This window comes from Pteropus medius, unplaced genomic scaffold (genome assembly GCF_902729225.1).
Source record: "Pteropus medius unplaced genomic scaffold, Ma_sr-lr_union100, whole genome shotgun sequence".
NCBI classification, from domain to species: Eukaryota; Metazoa; Chordata; class Mammalia; order Chiroptera; family Pteropodidae; genus Pteropus; species Pteropus medius.
This window is the reverse complement of record NW_024352786.1, coordinates 4,445,419-4,460,887: the sequence shown is the minus strand read 5'-3', so window position 1 is coordinate 4,460,887 and position 15,469 is coordinate 4,445,419. Positions and strand designations below refer to the sequence as shown.

The 15,469-nt window shown below is 35.7% G+C and overlaps 1 pseudogene; it reads left to right on the top strand.

The window, feature by feature from the left end:
* Positions 1-508: 508 nt before the first annotated feature.
* LOC120591315 (uncharacterized) lies at positions 509-627 on the top strand (annotated as a pseudogene).
* The last annotated feature ends 14,842 nt before the right edge of the window (positions 628-15,469 follow it).

Sequence of the window (15,469 nt, the reverse complement as noted above, 5' to 3'; positions counted from 1 at the left end):
CAACATATCCTCCTGGTAGAAATATCTATTGACTCATATCAGTCCCAGCTAGCAAAAGCAGCTCTTCATTCTCGGTCCGCTGTTTCAGAAGAAAACCATGGAGACTGAAGTAAATCACAATAGGCACGTGAAACTTCTCCCCTACGAACTCATGCTAGAGAGATTCATCTCATATTTACATTGTTTGGGAGACATGCAGACACTCACAAATAGTTTGGAAGGAAGAAAAATTTTATGTTAAAATTCAAAATTACCTAGCTGCTAGGATGTTGTGAGTGATGGTATGTATGTATATTGGTCCAAATAATGCCTGGATGTAAAGCACAGGCTAATAAGTTAGGGTACTATCTGAAATATTATGGTTCTTAGTTTCCCCCCAAATTAATATACCAGTTATTCAGAAGTGCAATTAAAAAATTAAATTAGTTTTTAATTTTGAAGGTATTGCCCATACATGGTAAAACAAATTAAAGCAACATAAAAATATATACAATTAAAAGTAAGATATGTCTACAGCCATGCAACCCTGAACAAGCCCGATCTCGTCTGATCTCCGAAGCAAAGCAGGGTCAGGCCTGGTTAGTACTTGGACGGGAGACCACTTAGGAAGAACAGGTGCTATAGGCATAAAAAATAAAAATTAAGGGATTGTAAACTGACAAGGTCCTTGCAATCTGTGAGATCAACCAAGGATTGCCTTGCCTAAAACATACATACATACATACATACATACATACGTACATACGTACATACATAGATAAATAAGTGAATGAACGAATGAATGAATGAATGTAAGATGCTCTTTCCTGTCTGCACTCCTCAGTTCATTCCCCTGAAGTAACCATATCCATCAGGAATGCTTTGCCTCAAGTATTAAGAACTACTAATAGTGCTAATTGTTACTTTATGTACAATTCAGAAGGAGGTGGTGTCAGAGTTGTGACATAATCAAGAAGCCACACTCCACAGCATGCCAGCAATATCACACCTCACTGTCATAAGTGGGCTAACACAGCTGCAAGCAGTCTATTTTTCAAATGAAATTTTCCTAAGCAGGAAGAAAAGGAGTAGAAACAAAAAGACCCTCTTCCTCATGCACATCTTTATTTTCTGAGGAGAGAAAGCCTCCCAGAGCCTTAAGCAGACTTCCTCTATCTCTCATTCCCCAGGCAATAGCTGAATCCTACCCGCAGACGCACTGCAGGTGAAAGAGAATGAGACTGCCCTAACTCCTCATCTGGAACCAGGCATGCAGCAGCCTGAACAAAACCAGTGTTCCCTTATCAAGAAAGAAGGGGAATGACTATTTGATAGGTAACTTCCGGTGATGGCCACAATAAAAATGATTAATTGTGTCTTAATATTTGCCCAGAGATTTTCTATATATGTCCATATGCATATACACACAAATATATTACACATGATACTTGCTTAAGTATCTTACTTTTTTTAGATAAACGAAGTACTCTATGCATAATCTTAGCAGATAACGAGCATGTAGTAAGTACTTTAGCGATGCTAATTACTATTATTACTTTGTTATTATTACTTGAAGTCTGTGAGACAATATGTGCCCTTTTTAAAAAGAACGAGGATCATTTTCCAGCAGATACTAAATTATACCTCGCCAGTACTTTGAAAAATTATGCCAGCAGTTTTATTTTGGGTTATTGAATACCCTTGAAGATATTAGCTGCATAGCTCCTTTAAAGAGAGATAAGAATTACTGTGGTCAGCAGTAAATTCCAGTTAAACATAGTGAAATAATTTTGTGAATAACTGCTAGGTGACTAAATGTTTACTTTCCGATGGCTATCTAGCCACAAATATTTTCTAATCATCTTAATATGCAGGGAGAAGTAAAAAGGTTAGGTATTAAACATTTTTGGTGTATTTGCACAAAATATCATGTTAGCAAGTGAATTTTATATTATTGGTAGATTTTTTTGAGGGAAGAAAAATAACTATGTTGTTTGTGTAATTTATGCTGCACAGAGAAAATGAGAATTGTTTGAGATATTCTTATGCAAGAGAAGGCCAATATTTCATGTAAAAGCAAAGCACTTTTCTTCAAGTATTTGACATAATTGGATGAAAGTCTATGGGAGAGGAGGGTGTGGAGGAGAGAAGCCTCCTTAGTAGTCCCTGAAATAGGATCCTGACAAAGGTCTAAGATAGGTGAGTGCTCAGGTACGTCTAGTTCGATTGCCTTTCAGCCTTCATGAGTTGACCTCTCATAGACCTTAAAGCCAAATTGTAAAATGGCTGTTTTTAAGATAAAAACTTGATTTTTCAGTCCTTTTTTCTATTTGTTTCTTATCATTTGTTCCTAAAATGTATTGCTAAATATGAAGATATTGGGATTATGTATAATTATGTATAATTTATTTCCAACACAAGTGGGTAAACTTAGATGACGACTAAGATCTCCAGATCTAAAATTCTAAGTTAAAGATCAGTATTTCCAGAATCACCTGGATGCACTTAAAAAAATAGTTTCCTGGATCCTACCTTCAGATATTCTGTCATTCATTCAACAAATGATTATTGAGGGCCTTGTTTTGGATTCTGAGTACATGATGATGACTGAAATGACATACTCTCATCCTGCCCTATACTCTAGGGAACAACTGTGATTGAACCCAGCAATCTTTATTTTTAAAATGCTCTCCAGGTAATTCTGATAAGTAGACAGTTTAGAGAAGCAATGTTTCAGACCAAATGCAAATAAAGAGACATTTCTGAGGGGCTGTTTTAATTTTGGGGGGATGAACTCAGCTTTACACTGAAGAAAAGCTTCTATTTCTCATTGAAAAAAATTAAATAGCTTCTCTAACACACACACACATATATACATATGTGTATATGTATGTATAAAAGACATATCTGTATCTTAGATTGAAATATAAATGTTAATAAGAAGAAAACATACACTTCACAGATATAGTTACAGTATGCCGGTATCAAGTGAGGTTTTAATGAATTAACATTGATAGTTGATACGTCAACTATGGGCATCAGCACAAGTTAAAATAATATTTGATTTGATAAGCTGGGAGTTAAATTTCAGATTGCTTATACAAATAAACGAATTATTTGTTTTGAATTCTATTAACTTATTTGCTCTTTGAGGAATTTGAAAGCCTTACCTACTTTAATGTTCAACAATTTGAAACTTGCTGAGATTTATAAATAGAGATTTTATGCTTGCTAGAGTTATACAACTCTATTTTCCTCTAAATAATACCAGATTAGAATTTATCGAAATGAAACAAATGAAAGAATCCCTGTTTCTATGCCACCAATTATAAACATGAAGACAATTTGATCTAACTCCAGAAGTATAACTCCAGGAAACCCAAAAGATAAATGTTAACGAAGGAATTATGAATAGCCAAATCTTAATTGTTTGATTTATAAATAAGATTCTTTATTACGAGTTTCTCCCCAAACCCCACCATTGATACCTACATTCCACTTAGGCCAGTAAAACATAAAAAGACACCACTCAAAGCAGCCTTATTCATGTGTAGTCTTCTATCAATCAGAGTTCCAGCAGGTGGTTCAAATGAAAAGACTTTACTGCAGGGACCACTACAGGTATAGGCTGAGCAAAGGGAATAGAGTAGGAATATGAGAAGCTAAGAGACTAGCTAGAGTGGGAAGCAGGTGAACAGTGCTGGATGTGAAAAGAAAAGAGGAGGACATTGTAGTCCAAACTAAAACTATGGAGGAAGGAAGGGTCCCTCAGAAGGAGCTGTTGTTGTTAAGGCATACAGAACATCAGAGACCCCTTCCGGGAGGCACAGGGCAGGAAGTAATACCCTTCCTTCTTTGTCCCTTTCTACATTCTGATTTTCTTCTCCTGCTTCCCCAGTGTCAGTTTCCTGGAGGTGGAAGGTAGGGGGGTGGGTACTCGCAATGCACAAAATGTATCAGGGATGCATGGACAATTTAAGGAAAACCCCAGACTCTCTAAACCAGAGACTCTCTTGAAAGACAATTTACAATGGGCATTTAAAACCATAGTTTTATACATAAGCTATCTACTTCATAGATTCATAACTATTTTCAAATCTAAACTGTTTTTCGGGTGCAAATAAGGTTTTATTTTCTATCTTTTTACTAAATTCTAGCAGTAAGAATTACGTGATTTTATATTGCGTCCTCCTCTAATCAGTTATTATATTATGAGTAGTAAATTGTAAGCAAGGAGCCAAATCTAACACAAAAAAAGATATTTTGGATTAGCTGTAAATTGCTCCTCTACTTTAGTAAGGATAATCTAGAATTGGACTTTGGTGATTAAAATAATAGGATTAAAAGACAATTCAGCTTATGTGTGAATTCTCTCTCATTATGGAGTTAGCTGTGTAGGTATGAGACCTCTATCATTAGCACAGGTGTGAGCCTGAGTCAACACTCACGCAAAAGCTTGTCTTCTTGAATATTTGGGTAATTGAAAATGCCGAAATACATTTTATAAATTCAGCACACACAAAAAAGGGTAATCATTGTTAATGCTTTTGAAAACTGGGATGAACAAATTGGTTTCGAGATGCTGCAAGATGAAGATGACAGCAGCTCAAAATGCCATTCCCTAAAGGAGGACAACCAATGCTAGGCTAGCTGCCATTCATGTGATTTCACAAAAGGTTATCCAGAAGGGATGTCACCCACTTCAAGAAGCACAAATGTTATTGCCAGGACCTTGCATGCTTCAAGTGTAGTGATATAAAAAGACCAAAGGCAATTTGATCCAGAATGATAGATTGAGCATTGTATAAATGATTTGTACATCCAGAAAAAATGCCTTTCCCAAGAAAACACTTGAAAAAAGATACCATTGGAACACTAGTATCACAAAGAAATGTAATAGTTACTAATTTTCAAAGGGTGCTTAATAAGTTAGTGATTATATAGTAGAAAAGCTAAATTTTCTAATTTTCATTTATTTTCTCACGTGTTAAAGTCAATAAAGGTGTAAGCAGGGGATGGACAGAAAGAAAGCCCATTCAATTCCATTTTATTTGCAAGTTATTATTTAAGGTAAATGTTGGCCATTTTACATATTTGCAATTATTTTCAAGTAACCTAAGTAAAATTTCGTGATAATTTCAGCATTCACAATAGATATTAAGTTTAGGTAGACTGAAGATTAAGAAGAGACTGTTAATTGAAACTGAATGCAAAATATGCCCCCATTAGATTCCCACTTTACTTTTACGATCTCTGATGGTTCATAAAGTCCTCCACAGGTCCAAGTCTTGATATTAATTACCTAATCTGTTTTACCTGTTTTAATTTGCTTCTGCCTATTTCTTCTAGCTACAAGTAGCAAGATCTCTGGAAACACCAGTTCCTGCCTCATGTCAGATAGGCTACATGTGTTCTGTTGTGAGATGACCAAGTATTGATTTAAGTTTGCAGGAAATACATAGGAGTTTGCCATTTGTTAAGAAAAGGCTTCCATTCATGACTTCCCTCCACAAAGATCCCAATGGGTTCTCATTGCCAATAAGACTGTCACATTATAATGTATTTAGAAACTTACTGTGCTTTGGTTCTCTTTACCCACTTTCACTTATTGCCCTCACTCCTATCCTATTAAAAAAAAAAGACAGAGCACATGGAGTCAAGGTGATGGAGGAAGTAAATACTGCTTGCTTTCTCCCACAACCACATCAAAATTACAACTAAGCTACCAAACAACCATCACTGAGAACCACCTAAAATCTAGCTGAACAGAAGTCCTTCTTATAACTAAGGATATACAGAAGAAGCCATATTGAGACTGGTAGGAGGGATGGAGATTGGAAACAGACAGGTCGCATACCCACATGAGGCAGTTAACAATCAGGAAGGATATCTCGACTGTGAGGGTCCCTCCCGAGGAGCAAGGGGTCCCACTCCGACACTGGACCCCCATCACAGGGTTCCAGTGCCGGGAAGAGAAGTCCCCACAAATTCTGGCTGTGAAAACAAGCAGCTATAATGACTGAGTGAGAGAGGGGGCTGCTTGAGGCCCAGGCATTCCTCTTAAAGGACTCATGTGTGAACTTACTCACTGATGGACTTACTCACTCTGAGCTCCTGTGCTGGGGCAGCAGCTAAAAAAGTGCCAGAGACATACAGGGAAGAAATGAATTATTTGGCTTCAGAGTGAGGGCTGGAGTGGCAGCTTTCTCCCAGACAGAAGTGCTTGTAGATGCCATTGTTCCTTTGTCAAACTCTCCTCCCTACCCAGCCTGCAGGCACAGGTGCAGACAAGCACCAAGTCTGAGTCTCCATCAACCTAGCTAACACTGTTAGTCCCACTCTGATGATTCTCTGAGACCCTGCTGCCCCACCTAACTTGCGGGCCGCACCCAAGCCAATTCCAGTGGCTTTTTCATACAAACAGCCTGTCTTGCCTCATGCTGCAGACTTTCCTAAATCTCTCAGAGTTTTATAAACTCCAACCAATCAGCATCTGACCTTGGTGTGCCCCATAACTCTTGCTAAGCAGCCCCATACCTGGCACTAATGGCAACCATCCTTGGTTCGCAGTTTAGCCTCTCCTAGGTGCCTCCAAGCCCAGCACGAGTAGCAACCATCTGCAGATCACTTTATCGCTCATACCAGGTGGCACTGGGATAGGCACAGGCAGCAGCTGTCTTGGCCTGCAACAGAGCCCCTCCCAAAGTCCCCAGAACCAACATACCTGGTGGCCAGATTCAGACCACACAAGAGTACCACCCAACCAACTCCATAAATAACATACCCAAAAGGCAGACTTGGCAGGCACCAGAGTCCTGCTAAAATGAATCCTGCTCCATTGGGTGAGCCCTTGCACAACAGCTGCTTCCTGTATTCATGACCATTCCTCATAGCCAATCAGCCTGAGGAGCAATCCCTCCCACTGACATGCCAACAGCAATCGAGTTTCAACTACAACAGCAATCGAGTTTCAACTACAATTTTTCAACACAAAACCCACACAAGGGACACACCTGGATCACCCAGCTCAGGGGACCAGGGAATCTGTATCACTGGGCTCCACAGGACATCTACTACATAAAGCCACTCTTCCAAGACCAGGAAACATAGCAGATCTACCTATTACATAGAAACAAACACAAGGAGTTAGCCAAAATGAGTCATTTGTTCCAAATGAAAGAACAGAATAAAACTGCAGAAAAAGAGCTAAAGAAAATGGAGACAAGCAATCTACCAGATATAGAGTTCAAAACATGGTTCTAAGGATGCTCAGCAAACTTAGGGGAAGACTAGATGAACTCAATGAAAACTTTAACAATAGAGATAGAAAACATAAAATTGGAAGTAGAAAACATAAAAAAGAACCAGTTAGAAGTGAAAAATGTAATAACTAAAATGAAGAATACATTAGAGGAAACCAATAGTCAATTAGAAGAAGCAGAGGATCGAATCAGTGATTTGGGAGACAAGGTAGTGCACAACACTCAGAACAGTGAAAAGAAAAAATAATTAAAAAATGAGACTAGTTTCAGGGGCCTCTGGGACAACATCAAGCATAATAACATTCACATCGTAAAGGTACCAGAAGGAGAAGTGAGAAAGAAAGGGATTGAAAACCTATTTGAAAAAATAACAGAAAATATCCCTAATCCAATGAAGGAAACAGACATATAAGCCCAGGAAGTGCAGAGAGTTTCAAACAAGATGAACCCAAAAAGGTCCACACCAAAACACACCATAATTAAAATGCCAAAGGTTAGAGACAAAGAGAGAATTTTAAAAACTGCAAGAGAAAAGTAGTTACCTACAAGAGAGCTCCTAATAAGACTGTCAGTTGATTTCTCAACAAAAATTTTGTAGGCCAGAAGGGACTGGCATGAAATATTTAAAATGATAAAAAGCAAGGACCCACAACCAAGATTACTCTACCTAGCAAATCTATCATTTAGAATCAAAGGACAAATAAAGAGCTTCCCAGACAAGAAAAAGCTAAAGGAATTCATCACCAGCAAGAAAATATTAGAAGAAATGTTAAGGAGACTAAGAAGAAAAAAGAAAAAAATTAAAAATTTGAATAAAATGGCAGTACCTACATACCTACAATTACTTTAAATGTAAATGATTTAAATGTGTCAATCAAAAGACATAAAATGGCTGAATGAATAAGAAAACAAGACTATACATATGCTACCTACAAGAGTCCCACTTCAATAGAAAGACACACAGACTGAAAGTAAAGGGGCGGAAAAAGATAATTTACACAAATAGAAACAACAACAACAACAAAAACACTGTGGTAGCAATATTTATACTAGACAAAATCAACTTTAAAACAAAGATTGTCACAATAGACAAAGAAAGAGCCGGTAATTCCAATTCTGGGTATTTGCCCAGAGAAACTCGAAACGCTAATTTGAAAAGACATATACATTCATACGTTTATTGCATCATTATTTACAATAGCCAAGATATGGAAGCAACCTAAGTGTCCATCAATAGAAAAATGGATAAAGAAGAAGTGGTACATATATACAAAGAACTATTACTCAGCTGTAAGAAAGAATGAAATCTTGCCATTTGCAACAACAGAGGTGAACCTAGAGGGTATTATGTTTAGTAAAATAAGTCCAACAGAAAAAGACAAATACCGTGTGATTTCACTTATATGTGGAATCTAAAAACAACAACAACAAAAAAACAAAATAAATGAACAAAGCAGAAACAAACTCATAGATACAGAGAACATTTTGATGATTGCCAGATGTAAGGGGCTTAGGAGGATGGTGAAAATGGGGAAGAGATTACGATGTGCAAATTGCAAGTTATAAAAATAGTCAGGGGGATGTAAAGCATAGGAAATATAGTCAATAATATTATAATTATCATGTCAGGTGGATACTAGACTTAATGGGTGATTACTTTGTAAGTTATATAAATGTCTAATCACTATATTGTGCACTTGAAACTAAAAAAATAATATAATATTATATGTCGACTGTAATTGAGAAATAAGAAGACTATTTTAAAAAATGACCAACTTTATATTTTTTTGGTATAAGGATTTTTCCAGGGTCTAAAACAGAAGTGACTTGAAAACAACCCTGTTATCGTTTTTGAAAGTCTGAATTCATTGCTAAGGCAAAGGTATGTATCAAGGACAAGAAGGTGAGAAAAAGGAATGACTTCGAGGAAGGTCATAAGTGAGAGGAAAATGTTCCCCAGACTGTGGGAAGTCAGTGAACTCTTTGAAAAGAAGAGCCATATACTCTACTCTATGGAAGTGATATGAGTTGGGAGAGAAGAGCCTGGTAATACGTCTAGTGCATACAGACCTTGAGCATTGGGTTCCGGTGGAGCAAAAACTGAAGATTTTTTTTCTCAACTTAAAACTGACATTTAATTCTTTAAATACATGTCAGAGACAACTTCTGATAATTTATGAATCTTTGGTGAGGAGAGTGTGTTGTGCATAGTCTTAGGAATCATGCTCCATCTCAAACCTTTACTATTACTAGCTACTGTTTAGAATAAATAATTACTTCTCAATGAGCCTTAGTTCCTACTTCTATAAAATTAGGGATTAATACTCATCAGACAAGGTTGTGAAAATAAAACATTATCAACAATATGTGGCACAGAGTCAATAGAAATAAATGACTTAGTGTTACTCTGAAGTTATAAAATTTCTACACACAGACAAAAAACACTTAGTCAACAGCGTTTACCAACTTTCCCATCCTTTCAAAACCTTTTGAGTCTGCATTGTTTTTGTTTGTTTGTTTGTTTGTTTGTTTTTAATTGTGGTAAGAACACCTGACATGAAAATTTCCCTTTAAACAAAATTTTAAGTGCACAATGCAGTATCATTAACTATAAGAACAATGTTATACAGCAGATCTCTAGAACTTATTTATCCTGCATAACTGAAAATTCATACCTGTTGAACAGCAACTCCCATTTCCCTCTTCACCCCAGCCCCTGGCAACCACCATTCTGCTCTCTGTTTCCGCGAGTTTGATTATTGTAGATACCTCATATAATTGAAACCTCTCAGTATTGGTCCTGTGACTGGCTCATTTCCACTTAGCACAATGTCCTTAAGTTCATCCATATTGTCACAAGTCACAAGATTTCCTTATTTTTTAAGGCTGAATAATATGCATTGCATATATAAACACTACATCTTCCTTATCTATTCATTCGTTGATGGATATTTAGGTTGTTTCCATATCTTGGCTATAGTGAATAATGCTGCAGTGAGCATGAGAGTGCAGATAGCTCTTCAGGATACTGATTTTGTTTCCTTCAGGCATTTACCTAGAAGTGTGATTGCGAGATCATACAGTAATTCTATTTTAATTTTTTGAGAAACCACAGTACTGCTTTCTATAGAGGCTGAGACATTTTACATTCCCAATATGTACAAGGGTTTCAATTTCTCTACATCTTCACCAATACTATCTTTCTTTCTCTTTTTTCTTTTGATAATAGCCATTCTAACAGGTGTGAGATGATGTAGCATGGTGTTGCATTAGTTTTGTAAACTGCTTTTTCTTTAAACCCATTCCACAAGCCTTTAAAGCAGCAAATAAAGAATATTCACCTAAAATATTAGTTTTAAATTCATTTTGTGTCACCAGATACCTTAGAGAATCTAATGAAAGCCATGGGACCCTCCTGCCAGTAAAATACATACATACAATAAATAACACAAATTGTTTCTTGGAATGATAGACCCCATATACCTATTTATGAACCCCAGTTTAAGATCACTTGCCCTAGATTAAGCTAGTTTCTGGCTTTCTTAACACCTAATGATTTAATTCAGGAATTGGCAAGTTTTTTCTGTAAAAGGCAAGAGAGTACATGTTTTCAGCTTTGGGGGACAGTCTCAATCAAAACTACTCTACCCTGCATTTGTAGCACAAAACCAGCCATAGAAAATACATTTAAAATAATGAGAATAGCTGCGTTCCAATAAAATTTTATTTGCAAAAACAGACTGTGGGCTGGCTTTGGCCCTTGGGCTATCGTTTGGCAACCCATGAATTAATTCTTTCAAAAGAATTAAATAAATTTCAGTAGTTATGAACTGGGAAAGTCTTGAACACACACACACACACACACACACACACACACACACACACATGCACACAGAGCAGGCTATACACATACACTGCAAAGGAGTAGCAGCTGCTAGATCTTTCCTCTGGAATGCCTGGGATGGGATGAGAACCCACTGAGATGATCCTTCTCTCCCATCACATTTGATAATAATCTTTTAATTTGTAGCTGTTGGCAACTGGTGTCTTCTGTTGTTCTGAAATATCATCAGAGCCATCTATTAGTACTTCTTACCCGTGACATAAATTTATAATGCATTCTAATTTAAGACCGGGGAAAAAAGAAAATACTCAGCATTTCGTATCCATTTTTCTATACCTACATTCCATCATGCCCTCTTTAGAATAATATACCTCCTTAAGAAACTTGATTGAGTTTCTATTCTATTGCCTATTCTGTATTACTGTGTTTATAAATTTTGTTCTTGAAAAGCACATTTGGTGGTATTTACAGTAAAAACATCCAAAAACCATAGCAATGTGAGTATAAATTTTATACATTAAACATCTGTATTTTAAAATATCATTTAAAAAAATTTACAAACACTTTGCTGATAGTTGCCAGTGAGTTTTCATGAAGAATAAACACTGCCAGACTAACCTGAACTATTAGGATAAAAGTCCCAGATGGGTTAAGAAAAAAAGAGATAGTTCTAATTTATCTTGGCTCTAGGAGAATTAAGTGATTCAGTTGTATGAGGCAATAAATTCAGAAAACATGGTCTGGATGCTATAATTTTTAGGTGAAAATACAAATTGGAGAGGGCAAAAAAATAATGCAAGGTGTTTTTTCAAAGTCAGGTAGGAGCCTAGATTTTTTTTTTAAGTTTTTATCACTAGCCTCGGTAAAGAAATAAAGAAGTCAATCCAGACAATGCCTTAGAAAAATATACCTTATAAAAGCAATTGCAGAATAAGTGGAGAATCTGAATACACCAATAATCATCAAAGAAAAGTTACTAAGCAACTTAAAATTGAACTCCTATTATCCTGTCCGCAAATATACTATAAGGTTTTACAGGCCTGTGAACCAAGCATTTGAGAAGGACAGTCTCTATCTTATAAAAACAGTTCTAGAGAGTAGAAAAAATATTTTCCATATCAGTTAATGGTGCTAGAATAGCCTTCATCTTGATACTCAAACCAGATCAGGATAACATTTGAAAGTGACAATTACATGACTATAACACTTATGAACAAAAATAATAAAATTAAAAATAAAACATTAGTAACTGGAAAAATCTTGAGCAATTTACGTTTTTCCTAGGAATATATTAGAAAATATATTAATGGAATTAACCTCATGAAAAGACTAAAAGGAGAAAAACTATATGATCATCTCAGTGGATAAAGGACAAGCATTTCCTAAAATCAGCAATCAATATGTGATAAAGTTGGAATTGATGAGAACTACCTTGTTCATATTTACCACGTTCAGGAATAAGAAAACTAGAACATTGTTAAGACGTTAATTCTTCCGTAAGCAATCTCTAAATTCAATGCAGCTCCAAAAAGGAACACAAGAAGCAGATCGTAAATTTTAGATGGAAGAGCAAAAGGGCAGGAATAACCAAGACTATTTTTAAGAAGAACAATAAGGCAGGGCTTCTCTCTGCCAGACATCAAGACTTAGAAATCCTTAGGTAATTAAGAGAGTAATTGGCATTAATTATTGTTCAGATTGCTCACTTCTCTAATGCATCTATGATTTACAGCCAAGGAGGAAGCAGAAATTGGGTTAGGTTTAGAAGCAAGCCTTAGAATTATTGAAAGACTTAGGAAATAAGACTTCAAAGATAAAATTAGAAGTGTTCAGTCTGATTATAATTCTAACAATACTATTCAAACAGCAGTAAAGAAAACACCAGTTAAATATAATACTTTGAAGATATTCAAATTTAAAACAAAGGTAGTTAATTCATTTTGCTGTTTTTCCTTTTCCCTGACATAAGCACCTGAGATGGATTTTAAATGTAGCATGAAGAATTCAGCTAAAACAGAATTTCTTTGAGGTGAGATATGGAAAATACACTGAAAATTTACTGAGATGGAAGTAAAATTTCTTGCTCTGGATGTTCTTCAAACATCAGATTGACTTTAATCTATCAGGAAATTTAGGAGTTTAATTTACTAAAGGTGTTGGAATTCATAATTTGGCTATATAAACTATTTGTAGTTTTGTAACTCTAGAAATAATGTGAAGTTGCTCTCTTATGGCGAAAACGAGGGGGCAATCAAATTATATTAATTTATATTCATTGTTTCCTCTCTATCCACGACCTCCATTCACTTCCCCAAATATACACACAGATGCTTTCCCAAAGTAACTGCTCTTAATTTGGCAGCAAACATGCCATCCACGTAGTCTGTTTAAAGCCTACTCAGAGAGTATCCTTGTCATCACTCTGGATTGTGGCAATTCTAAACTCAAAATATAACAAAGGAACAACAGTTGCCATTTACCCAGGCATGTTCTTATGTATTTTTAGTCTCATTAAGTTCAAAGTAAACTGTGGGATAATTTATGAAGGATTTAATATAAATAATAGGTTTGAATCAAAGAAATAACTGAGATGACCATTCAGTGAAGTCTATTTGATTATGTATAAAATTCATTTTTATTACTATTATAGGTATAGTCACCTCCTAGTTGGTTATATATATATAAACCATAGTTTTAAGTATTTATGATAAGATTTGACCCCATACATTGGGTTTCCTTGCCTATCCAAGAAGTTCTAACTTACTTTTTCTAACTATTGAGGACATCTTAAGGGATGTGATCGTTGTTCTCAACAAAATATGCACCGCATTCCAGAATTATACTGAGCTATTATTCAATTATCAATTCATAATTGATCTGGCTATTTTATACAAAGGAGAAAGCATCATACAAGAAAAATAGTCGGTGGGATTCCAAGGCTTTGCATATGCTTCCCTACCAACTGAAATGCAGGCAGATGGTGAGACATGATCTGTGACTGAGCTGAGTTGTCAGACATGTGAAAAGCAAGCTTCTCTTTTCTCCTCGAAGCCGCTCTAGTGACAGATAAGTGGCATTTCCCAACAGATTACAGCTTATACTGTTATTTCTTTAATGGTCGTTCAGTATCATTTATTCGACAGATATTAAGCACCTCACATGAGCCACACTTTATGCTGGTAAATACCAAACTACCATTTGTCGGGCACCTTCTCTCACTTTAGCTTAAGCATTTTACCGTTTCCTCCATAGACAGGGCAAATGATTTGGCAACATCTTCATAAAAACTATTTAGATGACGCAGGCAGTAACCGTCACTTCTTAGTTTTCTTTAGCTTTGGATTTGCTGAATATATTTTAAGAACATTAAACAAAATAAAAACAACATAAACCAAAACAATACAAAAATGCCACCTGCCTGACACCTGGATATATGTCTATAGAGAAGAGAGAAAAACCTCATATATATATTTCTGCACACATGGAAAGTGTTAAAATATAGTTTATTCTATAAATATTTATTTAGTTTCTACTATGTGCTTGACTGGATTACACATAATGGTGGATAAAACAGACTGCTTGGAGCTTAAATTCTACTGAAGAACACATAACAAACATACGCAAACATATTGTGGAGGGAGAGCAACTAGGCGAGGCCTCTTCAGTAGGGCAGAACACTTTCTTCTAGGAGGTGACAGCAGCTAACACAGTATGAGACTCACATTATGGAAATTGTCAGGGCTCTAAATCAGTCATCCAGTACATATTTTTCTCTGCTGCTGAGTTTTATTTTTTTTTTTGCTTGATAATATACTGTTGTTCTTTAGGTCAGTTAAACCTAAAAGCACACAAAAAAACACAAATGAACAAAATCTGGCTTCTTTAGAGTATTATGAAAAAAGGAGTCCTGCAAAAGCAAATGATGATTATTTTATTGTAAATACTGGAAAAAAAGATTATAATATTTGGCTAATTAGTGTGGAACATTGATTTCTGCTACAATATTTTCACTGCCTTTAGATCAGTGATATTTAATGTTATTTGGATCCTTTTCAGAATCTAATTGAAACTATGGTCCCTCTCTCTAGGAAAATGCATGTTCACTAGAACGAGAAGGTACAATTTCAAGAGAGGTTCACAGATTCTTTGTGTCTGAGGTCACAAATCCTTTGTGTCATTACCAAATATAAAACTTACCTTGTTAGGGTCAAAATGTATTTTAAAGCTGCAATAATTTAATGTAATTCTGGTACAAGAATTCAACAGAATAGAGTAAAAGTGAAGAAAGTCCTAAGTATACTTAGCATACTAAAGACATTTCAAACAATGGGGAAAAGTTGAGTTTTTATAATGGTATGGTGAAAATAATTATGTGAAAAGAAAT